Here is a 15,620-nt window from a genome sequence, read left to right on the forward strand (position 1 = left end):
TTCGATGTAAAACCCAAACTGGCCCACTTTAGCCTCGTTGACTTTCACTGTGTACACAAGAGCGTTATAAAGGGAACAGATGCAGTTTTCACAGCACTTCTAAACAGTAACTTACTCTAAAATCTACCCCGCTGTTTACTGCGCATAACCTTTCTTATTGGAATGGAATGCAATATAGAATTTCGGCCAAAGGCTAATCGCTGGGGCCAACGAGGTCACTCAGAGCTGAAAGGGTAATAGAGTAGAAAGGTTTGAAAAGTGTAAGGAAAACCTCACAGTTGCACTATGAAGCAATTGTTAGGAAAGGGTGGGAAATAAAATAGAAGGAAAATATGAACGGAAATACAAAAGGAAATAAAAAGGGCTGCAGCTAGGGGCCGAAGGGACGGTGCAAAGAACCTTAAAGCCTACACAGTGCACCGCGCGAGTTGCACTGACAGCACTACTCCCCTGCGGAGGACCTTTCGTATTCCACTGCAAAGCTAAAGTGATGTCCCAAAAAAAGGTCAAGTAACCCTGAATTTATTGCGTCCACCAGATAGCATTTTCTGATCGCCCCATAACTTTCCCGTAAGGATGGGTAGTGCTGTCAGTGCATCTTACGCGATTCTACAGGCTTTAAGGTTCTTTGCAGCACCCCTTTTACTGTACCTCCTTTTGTATTTTCTCTTCTTTCACCTTACTTTCCATCCACCCCTACCGCCTCATTTCATAGGTTGGCCTCCTAGAACACTTCAAACCCTCTTCACTCTAAATTTCCCTTTCAACCCTGAATGACCTTATAGGTCCTAGCGATTGGCATTTGGCCTGAATTTCATATTCCATTCCATTCACACAAAAAGTCCATTAGTATTCGGTGCACCGTAATTACGTCCATTTATAGCAATGATGCACGGATATTCAATCAAAACCTTATGAAATTGAAAATCAATGTTCTTCCCGCGTGACAAGTCTGATTCTTCAAATATACAATGTAGAAAAATTTAGCTACTAGCTTTATGGTGTAATCCACTGACAAAATGAAGCTATTCATAAGGTGTCTGAGTTGGCAAAATGTTTTAGTTGGCTAAGGAGGTGCCATCACATTCATAAAATGAAGTTACTCAATGTGTGTTTACGCTGGCAAAATGTTTTACAATTTTCAGTTCGCCAAGAAGGGGTCATCAAATTCAGAAAAAGCTACTCAATTTGTGTTTACGCTGGCAAAATGTTTTACAATTTTAAGTTGGCCAAGGAGGGGTCATCAAATTTAATCAATGTAGTTATTGAAAACAACCTTTTGAGTAGTCTTAGGCACGTTCAAGTTAATTCATTTGCCGCAAGACAAAACTTCATTACGTAACAGTTCCTCGCATATTAAAGTATAAAAATGCATTCTACTCCAAGCCACTGCTTAAATTTTACTTCAGACAAAAGCAAGCATGGAACTAATAAATTACCAAGTTTAAACCGAAAGAACAACTAAAAATCCCTGATTACGCAACGTTAAGGAAACGAATGCTTCATCACCTAGATACCTAATGATCGTCGATATATCTAGTTCTCCTCTAGCTCTGCTCGATTTTAAAAACAGACAAATTATCTGGCTTTCAATTAAAACTTTCCCTCATTTTCAAAAAACAGTCCACAAGCGAGGTCTTCTGCGTGAATTTCGCTGGATAAAATCTAACTATGGTGAGAGTATACGCTGAAGTATAACCCATCCTGAATACCAGCAGCATGATTCAAGTCTCAGTGAAGGCACTGGTTAAGACGGTTGAGAAAGACTGCCCAGCGACGAGTAATTTACGAGACTTAAATGCCTTATAAAGAACTACCGTGAAAACTGCACTACACTTACAGGATCATCACTACACACTACTTATCGGTAACAAAAATTCCTTTCAACAAAATATTTTAAAATCTTAAACTTGTGGAAGCTATCAAGTTTCCCTTACCAAGACCTTTAAAGGGGGAAACTATTTGAGATGTATACACCCAACTACAGAAACCCCCCGCCCAAATTAAATGGTAACCCAGCAGCCTTATTTTCAGAAATGAAGCAATTGTTAAAAATTAAGTCGACAAACCAACAAAACTAAAATCACGAGATATCTAAATTTTTTCAGGTTCATTCTTTTTAGTTAACCAAGCGTAAGGAATCAAACTACGTTAAAATAAGTATTTTTAAACATTCTAAGAACAGATTAAGTTTAAGCAAATTAATCAGCTACCAATTCCTTATTCATTCAAGACCTAACAAATTGGGGAAAGTCAGCAAACAGCTAATTGGATATCTCTAAGATTAAAAGGATGAAATAACTTTAATAGCTCAAAACTGCATTACCTGTTAAAAGACTTAATGACCACGAAAAATAAATCTACTCACCACCACCAACGACAGAACTTGTTCCTCTGAAACCACTCACATAGCCTAACCAGGTCATCAAAGTGACCTTGTCGACACTGAACAGTATCTGAACGTACTTACGTGTATATACGTCCTCTCTACCCAACCCTACCCCAATCAAGAACCGCCTACACGGAATTTTGTCAAAGCGCAAAATCTAAACCACAAGATTGTTATTTCAGTGCACCCGACATTAAACCACTGTCAGCCGTCAAAGCAACCTCCTCATTCAAGAGCCAAGAACTAGAAAAATACTTATGCTAGTATAATGTACTAAAACATTAGTTAAAAGGATTTAATTTTAAAGCAATGTAAAGAGGTCTTACCTACACTAATGTCAACTTACCAAGAATTTTTATCTCCACACTTTGATCGGTAATGCTGTGCATTACCGAAGTTATTTTTCAAAGTCAAGATGCTGTGTAAATTAAGTACACTCAAATTGCAGTAATATGAAGTTATAACTGACAAAATCACGCTAACTAAGCTCTATCAATATAGTCTAAGGAAGCTGGGCACGTTCTCAAAATGACAGAAGTGTGATCGGCCCAGGAGAGGTATATTACAGTGCTGATGTAATTTCTTATCTTAACAGGCTAAAACTCAGTGCCGCAAAACCACAACAGGGCAAACACTATTGCCTAGTCAAAATATTTGCCTACCATGCACACTCAGCCACTGATTGCTGGATGACTAATTTGAAAGTAAACTAGAAAAATTTATACAGATTTGCCTTGCAATATGTATTCACGGCACAAAGCTTTAAACAATTTCAGGGATAGATACACTTTAATTGGAGTCAAGAGATAATGATCTAGTGCTTAACTGAAATGGTTTTTTCATTAGTTTACCGAGTATCTAGAAAGACACTGCTTCGCTAAGTTACAAACCTATGAGCTCAAGCCATGAGACGTTCCATCTTATATACTCACGTCGATCTAGTCAAGCCCTGTTGCATAAATCCCAGCATGGATGTTACGATGGTGGCTTATGATAAAAGCTATCTTGCTAATCAGCATTAACAAATTACAACTGCAGTGCTGACCGAAAGCCTCACCAGTGACTTCAAAACTTAAGACTGATGACATTGTCAATTTTCTTCAGAAATAAACTGTAGGATTTACCAGGGAAATCAAAATGTTATAAAACCTGAATAGAAAAGTATCCAGGAGCAGCACAGCGACAGTTCACAGTAAGCCTTACAATCAAAGGCTGTTGAAAGCCCTTGTCTGAAGGACCCAGAGCAGACAAACCATACAAAGCCCTAACTTTCAAAGATTTAACATCTTAATGCTATCAGGTTAAACTGGCTTCACTATTCTACAAAGAAAATGGCTTTCAATATTCAAGTCGTGACTTTCTACCCTTTACCCTGAAAACTCAAATTACTCTCCATATGATGAGTGCACATTTTCACAGCTGAATTAAAGAGAACTTACCACTCATTTCTACCACAAAAATCACTAGTACCAAGGACCTAAAACATTCAAGTCACAAGCTGACCCCACTTATCAAAGCCAATGCAAATGCAAAGTTAAGGACGACTCCTCCGTCAATAATAGCCATTAATAAAATTAATGTTTTAAACTTTATTCAATAACTTACACTGGATTAAAGAAAAAAAGAAAAATACACTTACTCTTTTAGACTAGCACGAATCAAGTCATTTGTCAAACTAGAATAATTATACATCAAAGTTATTCATACACGATACTCTTAAAATTTCACTTGCCTACAAACAACCAGGTGTACTTTATAACATGAGGTTTAAGTTCTTAAAGCCATACAGATTGAATGCACAATTACTTTAATTCAAAACATTTTCATTACAAGTAAAACAAGTCCACTTTACCAACGGTATAACCATAAAGAATGAGACCCATAAGCACGTTCACATCAAGCTCTTACCCAAAACTGCATTCAGTAAACAACAAACTAAACTTACTCTGACAATATTTAAGAAAAATTTGTACAAATGAAAACAAATTAATGGCAATAAGAACCATGGTAGTTTAACCAAATCAAAATACAAAATATATTCAAGACAGTCAACTGACCTATGATTTAATTCACAAAAGACTCAATGGAACTCCATCACTAAAGCATTTCTTCATCCATGAAGACAAGGTGGGTGTAGGCGGTGGCGATTTCCCTCATCTGGATAAAAAACATTGACCCGTTCACGAGCACTAATTTGGGCTCATGCTTTTGGTTCATGCATCATCTCAGCTGCCCCAATTTTCCTGAAACATGACAATTTTAGAACAAAGCTTTCATTTGAATTTACTCAAATGATTTACTGTAACTAGATTAAACTTAAAAGTACTAAAAAAATTTTATTCATTAAAACGCTTGAACCAAATCCCGAATTAAAGTAGCTAATCTTGACTTTTGGAAATTACAGGTATAACATGTATAAGAATTATGAGCTTTAAGTTCTTAATCATCCAAAATTTCATTGACAAATTACCAATTTTAAAACACAAAGCATTTATTATAACTGAATTTTTATATCTAAATCAGAAACTTAGCACTACCTAAAACAGGTGACTGAATCCGAGATAGGAATGGACACTGAACCGAAAACTTTTCATAATACGAAAAACTATACGCTAGATGTGCATTTGTCCTTAAGCTCCGTGAACAGTTGTAATACAGTAAATAGAGTTGAGAAAGGTATTTAAAAAGATTTCATTCTTATGGGTATCCCACTGCCGTCTTAAGTCTAACTAAATCTACTACTATAGCTATGGTCAATACTTAGTTTTCATAATCATTACGAAAAGTACATTACTAGGAAGTGATGATCGAAACTAAGGAAATACCAGACCAAATGACAAACATCCTGACGTCTCAAATTTATCAAGTAATCCAGGCGTCTTTAATCGAGGATATTTGTGAACTATTAGCCAAAAGCAACCGAGTCTTCTCAGTATCATCGCAGGATCTGGGAAAAAAAAAAACATTTACTTCTCGTGTAACTACTATAAAAAAAAACTAAGCGAACTGTACGGACAAGGATTTTAAATTTCAAAATTATACGAAAATTATCAGTCAAACTTTTCATTTTTTCTACAAGACCGTTGAATTGCCTTTCAGGCTTTTCAATTTTTCTACAAGACCGTTGAATTGCCTTTCAGGTTTTTCAATTTTTCTACAAGACCGTTGAATTGCCTTTCAGGTTTTTCAATTTTTCTACAAGACCGTTGAATTGCCTTTCAGGCTTTTCAATTTTTCTACAAGACCGTTGAATTGCCTTTCAGGCTTTTCAATATCTCAGTTACAATTATCCAACCATTAAACTTCAAAACTTACGGATGAACTTTAAATCCTGATGCAGTTTTCATCGCTCTCGTAAGCCCAGAATATACAAGGCCATGTACATTAGCAGTCTCAGCCTATTGACAAGGAAGACCTTTATCCTGTAATGAAAAAGCTTAGTGGCGTAGTCCAGATAAATTTCAAATTTCACGCAGTTTTCATTTCAACAGATTTAAACTAAATTACTTCGGCTAGAGATTACAAATCTGTTCTTCCATAATTGATAGTTGCCTCTCAAGATTAATTTCCAAGCAGTTCTCAATATTAAAGAAACCCTCTTCGTAATTTTGTTAACTTATTTTGAATAAACACGTTGCTTCCCTAAGTTCAGTTCTTTATATCGTTAAGGTAAGGAGGTGCAAATATAGTGTGCTTTCCCAACTTATTCTGAATAAACATGTTGCTTCCCTAAGTTCAGTTCTTTATTCCCTAAGTTCAGTTCTTTATATCTTTAAGGTAAGGAGGTGCAAATATCGAGTGCTTTAAAATCTGTCTCCAAAGGGAAATTATCTTGCTGATGGTATGCCTAAAGCAAACAAGCATTTATTTTTCTTCAAATGACAGTTTCATTTGAGAACACTGTTCTCCAACTTGTCCTGCCTGGAAGGAAAGGCAATTGCGTGTTTTCTTAAGAACGGCATTCTGTATTTTTAGAGTATACCTTGTTAGCTCCCGTCTGTGACCCTTAATTGTACTTCAAATGGCAAGATATGCTAGCCATGACCACTGTAATCATTCTGCGTAGCGTAAAACAGATAGCCTTTATAGCAGTGTAAGACAGGTAGGTAGGTAGGTATCGATAGTTTAGCGAATTGCTCTTACCTTTCACGCGTTACTATTTTGTATAAAACTTTCCTTCCTTGTCGTCTTCTGCATAGGGCCACTCATGGTCAGTTTCCTGTTAAACTTCATCCCTTATTCCTTAACAGGTCTTCAAGCAAACTTTTCCATTCTCAGTGCATTTCCATGCATACCGTATCACACGGCAAAGGATACGAGTTCATTATTAGCAACTTTCACAGATCATGCTTTGTTAGAGCAGTCTATGTTTAACCTAAACACTTAATTCACTAGGAACTTCATAAAACCCATTATAAATTAATATAACTACCCAAATAAATTTAGTACTTACTGACACTTAGGTCTAGGTATTCGACGATTTCCTGAAGTCCAGTAACTTAACGTGGCCGTCTAAGAACCTATACACGGGTTTATTCTTACGTTTTGATAACATCGTGCATTCCTAGATGACTACCAAATTAAAGATATTTCGTTTATCTCATTTATCCATCCTGTAAAAAAAGGACTTAGTCGAGTCAATTAGCCTTCTGATGCAAATTTAAAGCCAAATTTAACAATTACACAACGAAGGGCCAGCCCCTACTTTCAGGACATGAAATTCATGTCTTTTTAGATTTCATGTCTTTTAGAAGTAAAAATTACATTTACCATTCACAGTAACTTCATTTCACCAAAATTTTAATGTTACTCACTGGCACCCATTGATGTATAATTAGGTTTCACAAAGAAACTGTCACTCAACCTTGATCGAAATGTCACTGATAAAGTAGAAAATTTATGTCATCCTATTATATGTGCTGCAAACTACAGATTATGTCCCCCACAACTAAGTTTGAGATTTGTTTAGTTGCTTTGCTTTACAGCCAGAAAATTATTGAAACCCTGGCAAGCATTTTTCAGTCTTTAAATGACTGAGGATGAAAACTTCGAAAGGACAGTCGTTCAAAGGACGAATTCCTCTACACTGAAGTATTCATAACAATGGTAATGACAGTAATACTGAGAATAGTAAAAAAAAAAAATTAAAAGATTGCATACAATTTCCAGCTAGGGACCTTTAGTCGTTACAGTAGTTAGGGCCAGAAGCCTAAATACGAAAATCGAAAATAGCACAATTATGATAATCAGTAATAAAAAAAATTATGCTTAGTGTCAATTATCACCACCTCTGTTCTGCACACTGAACGGCAGTCAGCACACCAAAGACAGAGAGACCTAACTCAAACCTCTATGAATACAGAGGCAAAACTGTCATTTTAAGAAACCTAAGGTAATCATAAGGCCCTATTCAACTAATGCCGAAAGTACATAATTTAAGGCATTACATATGCATTAAAATGTTGAACCTTTACCCATTACCTTGAGAGTCACTTATAAACAAAACTACCTATACTTTCATAACAAAACTACCTATACTTTCATAACAAAACTACCTATACTTTCATAACAAAACTACCTATACTTTCATAACAAAACTACCTATACTTTCATAACAAAACTACCTATACTTTCATAAACAAAACTACCTATACCTATACTTTCATAAACAAAACTACCTATACTTTCATAAACAAAACTACCTATACTTAAAACCTTAGAGCCAAGATATCTTAAACTGGAGTCTCCTACTCCATTAACAAGCTAACTTAACCTGAACTTCTATGGACTTTCCCAATAAAAGACTTGCAGCCTAGACACTTGAATAGCCAAATACTGTATTCCAGATTCCCCACACCTAAGAAAAGCTGCATCAACCTATAAAATCTCCAAAACAGGTTAGAGCTAGTTATGTATACCCCATGATAAAAACATGACAATTATGACTGCCCCTACAACTCAATTTATGCCTTCCTATGCCCCCTGAAATTCAAACAAGCTAGTAGATCATGGAACTAAAATACCCAGATGAATTTTTTTTAATGCAAATGGGCAGACTTGCAAACACTAGTCGGTGAACAACCTTCAACCTGTATGTAATGGCACCTGTATGTAATGGCACCTGGATTTCCTAATAGCTCGTGCAACTGATATACAATAAATGCTAATCAAATATAGTAGTCGTCTCACCTGAATTTCAAGCTACCTTAAAACCGAATTACTGTTACAGGAATTAGTACTGTTACCGCATCTTAATACCAGTCTTCACCTGATTTTTTTAGATACCCATAGTTCCTTTAAACTTAAGATTCCTTTTTTATTCAGGTATGTGAACTTGCCAGGAGATAACCCCTAACTATAAGTAACTGACAAGTAAACTTACAACAAGTGTATAATCTGCCTTAGTGCAGAACTAATTCCTCGATTTTTCTGTAATGGCAACACCTAGATCGCTAGAAAGCTTCCTCTTACAAATGAAGGACTGCCTTAGATAAGTTTCAGTACAAACAAAAACCAAAATAAGGTGTCAAGGTTTAACACGGCAGTTGTACTATGCTAGCCAGCCCACGATTAATAAAAGTAATATACCTTGTTAAAAAACCTATACAAAACGTCAGTTCAACCTTAAGCTACTTTTATACCTCAGCTTGCCTTAAATCTAAAACCATGCTTGAAAAAGTGACTGCTCACATTTCCTTTACTATAAACACGCTACCCCCACAACTTAAGTAGCTCTTGATTACATTCTTATATAGCTCCGAATACCTGGATTTGTAGGAAAGCTACACAACCTAAACCCTTACCTTACATATGTGCAAGACAACTGCAGTAGAACTGAAATGACTTAAATTGTAAATGCCTTGTAGTATTTACAACCCCGTCAAGCACTTTAAAGAGACGGCAGTTCCCGGGCTGTGAAGTATTTTTTGATGTGGTCAATTGACCCTTCCTTGAATGTGATACCAGTTAATGTGCCTATTACAATATTTCGACTGGTTAGGTCACTGCTATAAAATGGTCCCCATAGGGGATGGTGCCCTCAGTGCACCTCACGCGGTACACTGTAGGCATCACTTAAGGTTCTTTGCAGCGTCCCATCAGCCCCTAGCTATAACTGTCGTTCCTTTTACTGTAACTCCATATCTTTCTTCCATCTTGCTATCCAGCCTCTCCTGACAATTATTTCAAAGTGCAAAAGCGAGGTTTTTCTCCTGTTATTCCTTTCAAACCTACCTACTCAGTTTTCTTTATAGCGCTGAATGACCTCATAGGTCCCAGTGGTTGGCATTTGGCTTAAACTATTTGCTTATAAACCTGGGCGCGCGCGCGCACACCTGGTTCCATGACATTTCACCTTTAGTTAACTACAGTTTTGCCCCAGAATATTTTTACCTAAGAGTTTCGCTATCACTAAAAGTTGTATAAAATGGCTAAACAGCAAATCTTTCAGCACTAACCTTAGATCCTAACTATAGTTTTACAGAAAGTATGTTGAAATCTGCAATATTGATTCTAAAACAATCCTTAGCAAACATTTGCTTTTAGGTTTATTAACCTACACCCCATAATGTCTTATTTCTGGGTACAGAAATTCATTAGATTTCCATAGAGTCCAATTTATCCTGTTTTCATAAGTATTAACAAGCACCGCCCTTAAACTACCGTAACTGAGGTCACCAAATAACGGGTATTATATATATTTATAAAATCTTACTGCAGTGCTGTTAATCATAAAGCTACACAGAATCAAACAGCTAATGTATCGGGATCAGGAACCACTTAAGACTCGTTAGCTAATGACTACTTTTACGAAGTTCATATACTTTTTTTAACTAGCCTAACTAGCTAAAAAACTAAATACTAAGTCAAGAACTTAAGCTGGCATGACAAATTTAGAACTTCGGCGTAAAAATTGAATAGTTTGGCCATTTTAATTTCCCTAACATATCAGGCATATTAATGGGCTATACTCCAGCTTAACATCATACTTGAAACACTTGTGTTTTTGAAAATCGCCCGTACCCCAATCCCACAAGCATGCTCACCACGAACGCTCAACCTACTTTACCCCTAAACTAAATACCATACCACTGAAGTACATCACGGCTTACAATATAGATGTCGTTTACATCCAAAGCACAAACACGTCTATCGCCACGAAGCTATAACTTTATAATTCAGATATTTAAACAATGCTTAAATCTACTATAGCTGCCACTCAACGAATTTGTAGGTGAAGTTACTTTGCTACATTTTTAAGAACTCGTTTACACCAGTCGAGATTTCCATTTTCCAAAAATAGCAGTTTAAAAAGGAAAAACTCATACAATATACTTCATGCAAATTCTACTAGGCAGGAAAACTTTAAAACTAACATTTAAAACCTTTTAGTCTAATTTAATTGCGACCAGAAATACTGCAAACTTCAATACTGGCTAAGCTTTTATAAAGTTAACTAAAATCCCTGATGAAAAATACAGTATCTTCCCTAAACCAAGGTAAACTTTGTTAATGCAAGATAAAAATTCATGTGTAATGAGAATATTTCTACCACTTTACAGCTTCAATATACAATTGAAAATTGCCGTTTACAAGCACAACAGGCAGCCCATGGAGTACTTGGGAACTCAAAAGAGTATTCCTACAATGTCCTACTTGCTCAAAACAAACTATACTTCAATAATTTGTTCACCGCTACGCGTATAAAAAAGCTTATACTTCGGAATTATTCGATGAACTATTACTCTCACATTTTCACAGATGTTCATATTTGTAATATGGCAGTCGAGTTTCGACATGAGGCTAAAGCACGTCTTTACGTTACATAAAATTTGCTTCTTTATAAAAAGTTTTTCGCTTTTACAATAAGTGGTGCTTATCAGGTTTTTTGTATCAGTAATCCCCAAAGGCAAATTAAAACAAAAGCTTAATGCGTAGTCATTTACTTACGAGCATTGATAGTGTGATTATCCTATTTACATAAATTCACAGTTCTCCAGTTAATTGATAAATACGGCAATTTCATAGGATTTTTCTGTCAATGTTAATACGGCAAAATCATCCTCTATGTGACCATTATGGTTTCCCCGAGTTTCGGCACTGTTTAAAGACAGCCTCAGCGTTTAACAAATACTCAGACGTTATAAGGAAAAAATTTCTACAGCCACAAGGGCACAACTCACCCGGCTTTAAAATTTTAAAAATTTGTTTAATTACCAATAAAGTATGAAGTTTTAGTTTCAAAACTAAGCTGCCAATCAATTGTCCACTTAAAAAATAGAAATCCTAGTGTTAACCTGCGAGATCAAAATTAGAGATTTTGGCTACGCCACAAATCTTCACATGCTGTAGCAAATTGGGTACAAAGTCTTAACCCTCTACCTGGGTGAAGTATCCACAAGTTTTCAACAACTACGTGGGGACTTAACCGACCCAAAAATAGTTCAGCATTTAATCCACAAATAGTTCAGCATTTAATCCACAAAGTACATATTTGCTAAGCCTTTCTGGATTAGTCTTCTGTAATACGGCTATAATAAACTTTAACGGCAGAATGTTGGATGAACATTTAACCAAAACCCATTCAATTTGTTCCCACAAAACAAAAATTTTTAAGCATTCTAGTAGTGCATTATCAGATAAAAATTAAGTCTTCCCCAATAGAAATCTTACCACCTACGATCTAAAGAGGCCAACCTTACAACCAGTCTCTTCCAATAATAACTGTTCGATTTAAATTCTGGCCTACTGGAGCTGAACATTTCCGCAAGAGTCAATACTGCACAGCTTGCCAGCAACAAGTACAGCTAGTGTAAAAAAAATTTCTCAGGTTGGACCTACAAACTCCCGTTACATGGTCAATACCTCAAATTACAAAAAGGAAAACTTACATGTTTCGTAATCTGCAACTTCATGATGCACATTTCAGAAGATTGAAAACTATAAAAAAAACAGCAGTCCATTATAGCTTCAGGAGAGTGCTACAATAACGTTTCTTTTATCAACGAGAAAATCAGTAATGACTACGACTTCACACCGCGGTACATCCTCTATCAATCACAAACTTCAAGTACGTACGTACTACGTTTCTTGAATTACAGGAAACAAGGAACTAATCGAGACGGCAAATTTTCAAGCTTGCGGTTCCCCGTGAGTTAAAGCAACTGTCATGGCCGTTCCAAATTTTCAACCGGCTCTTCTCCTTCTTCTTGCATCCAAGGATTCAAAAGGAAAGGGAAAGAAACAGTAACATCAGAGTCGTCTACTGGTTGTTTACAAAACCCATCTAAGGATTCAAAACGAAAGAAAGAAACAGCAAGTAACACTAGAGCCATCTACTGGTTGGTTTACAAAACCCATCTAAGGATTCAAAACGAAAGAAAGAAACAGCAAGTGACATTACAGCCATCTGCTGGTTGGTTTACAAAACCCATCTAAGGATTCAAAACGAAAGAAAGAAACAGCAAGTAAAACCCATCTAACATTAGAAAGCCATCACTACTCTACTGGTTGGTTTACAAAACCCATCTAAGGATTCAAAACGAAAGAAAGAAACAGCAAGTAACACTAGAGCCATCTACTGGTTGGTTTACAAAACCCATCTAAGGATTCAAAACAAAACCCATCTAAGAAAAACGAAAGAAACAGCAAGTAACACTAGAGCCATCTACTGGTTGGTTTACAAAACCCATCTAAGGATTCAAAACGAAAGAAAGAAACAGCAAGTGACATTACAGCCATCTGCTGGTTGGTTTACAAAACCCATCTAAGGATTCAAAACGAAAGAAAGAAACAGCAAGTAACATTAGAGCCATCTACTGGTTGGTTTACAAAACCCATCTAAGGATTCAAAACGAAAGAAAGAAACAGCAAGTAACACTAGAGCCATCTACTGGTTGGTTTACAAAACCCATCTAAGGATTCAAAACGAAAGAAAGAAAGAAACAGCAAGTAACACTAGAGCCATCTACTGGTTGGTTTACAAAACCCATCTAAGGATTCAAAACGAAAGAGCAAAGTAACACTAGAGCCATCTGCTGGTTGGTTTACAAAACCCATCTAAGGATTCAAAACGAAAGAAAGAAAGCAGCAAGTAAAACATTAGAGCCATCTACTGGTTGGTTTACAAAACCCATCTAAGGATTCAAAACGAAAGAAAGAAACAGCAAGTAACACTAGAGCCATCTGCTGGTTGGTTTACAAAACCCATCTAAGGATTCAAAACGAAAGAAAGAAACAGCAAGAAACACTAGAGCCATCTACTGGTTGGTTTACATAACCCATCTAAGGATTCAAAACGAAAGAAACAGCAAGTAACACTAGAGCCATCTGCTGGTTGGTTTACAAAACCCATCTAAGGATTCAAAACGAAAGAAAGAAACAGCAAGTAACATTAGAGCCATCTACTGGTTGGTTTACAAAACCCATCTAAGGATTCAAAACGAAAGAAAGAAACAGCAAGTAACACTAGAGCCATCTGCTGGTTGGTTTACAAAACCCATCTAAGGATTCAAAACGAAAGAAAGAAACAGCAAGTGACATTAGAGCCATCTACTGGTTGGTTTACAAAACCCATCTAAGGATTCAAAACGAAAGAAAGAAACAGCAAGTAACACTAGAGCCATCTACTGGTTGGTTTACAAAACCCATCTAAGGATTCAAAACGAAAGAAAGAAACAGCAAGTAACACTAGAGCCATCTACTAGTTGGTTTACAAAACCCATCTAAGGATTCAAAACGAAAGAAAGAAACAGCAAGTAACACTAGAGCCATCTACTGGTTGGTTTACAAAACCCATCTAAGGATTCAAAAAGAAAGAAAGAAACAGCAAGTGACATTACAGCCATCTGCTGGTTGGTTTACAAAACCCATCTAAGGATTCAAAACGAAAGAAAGAAACAGCAAGTAACACTAGAGCCATCTACTGGTTGGTTTACAAAACCCATCTAAGGATTCAAAACGAAAGAAAGAAACAGCAAGTAACACTAGAGCCATCTACTGGTTGGTTTACAAAACCCATCTCAGGATTCAAAACGAAAGAAAGAAACAGCAAGTAACACTAGAGCCATCTACTGGTTGGTTTACAAAACCCATCTAAGGATTCAAAACGAAAGAAAGAAACAGCAAGTAACACTAGAGCCATCTACTGGTTGGTTTACAAAACCCATCTAAGGATTCAAAACGAAAGAAAGAAACAGCAAGTAACACTAGAGCCATCTACTGGTTGGTTTACAAAACCCATCTAAGGATTCAAAACGAAAGAAAGAAACAGCAAGTAACATTAGAGCCATCTACTGGTTGGTTTACAAAACCCATCTAAGGATTCAAAACGAAAGAAAGAAACAGCAAGTAACACTAGAGCCATCTACTGGTTGGTTTACAAAACCCATCTCAGGATTCAAAACGAAAGAAAGAAACAGCAAGTAACACTAGAGCCATCTACTGGTTGGTTTACAAAACCCATCTAAGGATTCAAAACGAAAGAAAGAAACAGCAAGTAACACTAGAGCCATCTGCTGGTTGGTTTACAAAACCCATCTAAGGATTCAAAACGAAAGAAAGAAACAGCAAGTAACACTAGAGCCATCTACTGGTTGGTTTACAAAACCCATCTAAGGATTCAAAACGAAAGAAAGAAACAGCAAGTAACACTATAGCCATCTACTGGTTGGTTTACAAAACCCATCTAAGGATTCAAAACGAAAGAAAGAAACAGCAAGTAACACTAGAGCCATCTGCTGGTTGGTTTACAAAACCCATCTAAGGATTCAAAACGAAAGAAAGAAACAGCAAGTAACACTAGAGCCATCTACTGGTTGGTTTACAAAACCCATCTAAGGATTCAAAACGAAAGAAAGAAACAGCAAGTGACATTAGAGCCATCTGCTGGTTGGTTTACAAAACCCATCTAAGGATTCAAAACGAAAGAAAGAAACAGCAAGTAACATTTTAGAGCCATCTACTGGTTGGTTTACAAAACCCATCTAAGGATTCAAAACGAAAGAAAGAAACAGCAAGTGACATTAGAGCCATCTGCTGGTTGGTTTACAAAACCCATCTAAGGATTCAAAACGAAAGAAAGAAACAGCAAGTAACATTAGAGCCATCTACTGGTTGGTTTACAAAACCCATCTAAGGATTCAAAACGAAAGAAAGAAACAGCAAGTGACATTAGAGCCATCTGCTGGTTGGTTTACAAAACCCATCTAAGGATTCAAAACGAAAGAAAGAA

At 36.5% G+C, this 15,620-nt stretch overlaps 1 long non-coding RNA gene across 5 annotated transcripts in view; it reads right to left on the bottom strand.

Moving 5' to 3' along the window:
• LOC136847106 (uncharacterized) overlaps positions 1 to 12,624 on the bottom strand; it is a 15,110-nt gene extending 2,486 nt beyond the window's left edge. Inside the window, exons 1-5 of one of the 5 annotated variants that reach the window (XR_010855619.1) lie at positions 12,280 to 12,624; positions 6,843 to 7,002; positions 5,705 to 5,811; positions 5,179 to 5,336; positions 4,447 to 4,632 (exon numbers count right to left, since the gene is read on the bottom strand). This is a non-coding gene — a long non-coding RNA (uncharacterized lncRNA). Of the gene's footprint in view, positions 1 to 3,958; positions 4,633 to 5,152; positions 5,337 to 5,704; positions 5,812 to 6,842; positions 7,003 to 12,279 lie in introns of those variants that run through there. The other 4 variants (XR_010855616.1, XR_010855617.1, XR_010855618.1 and 1 more) reach the window with 4 other exon arrangements.
• Positions 12,625 to 15,620: the final 2,996 nt, after the last annotated feature.

The sequence above is a fragment of the Macrobrachium rosenbergii genome, chromosome 16 (genome assembly GCF_040412425.1).
Source record: "Macrobrachium rosenbergii isolate ZJJX-2024 chromosome 16, ASM4041242v1, whole genome shotgun sequence".
Taxonomy (NCBI): Eukaryota; Metazoa; Arthropoda; class Malacostraca; order Decapoda; family Palaemonidae; genus Macrobrachium; species Macrobrachium rosenbergii.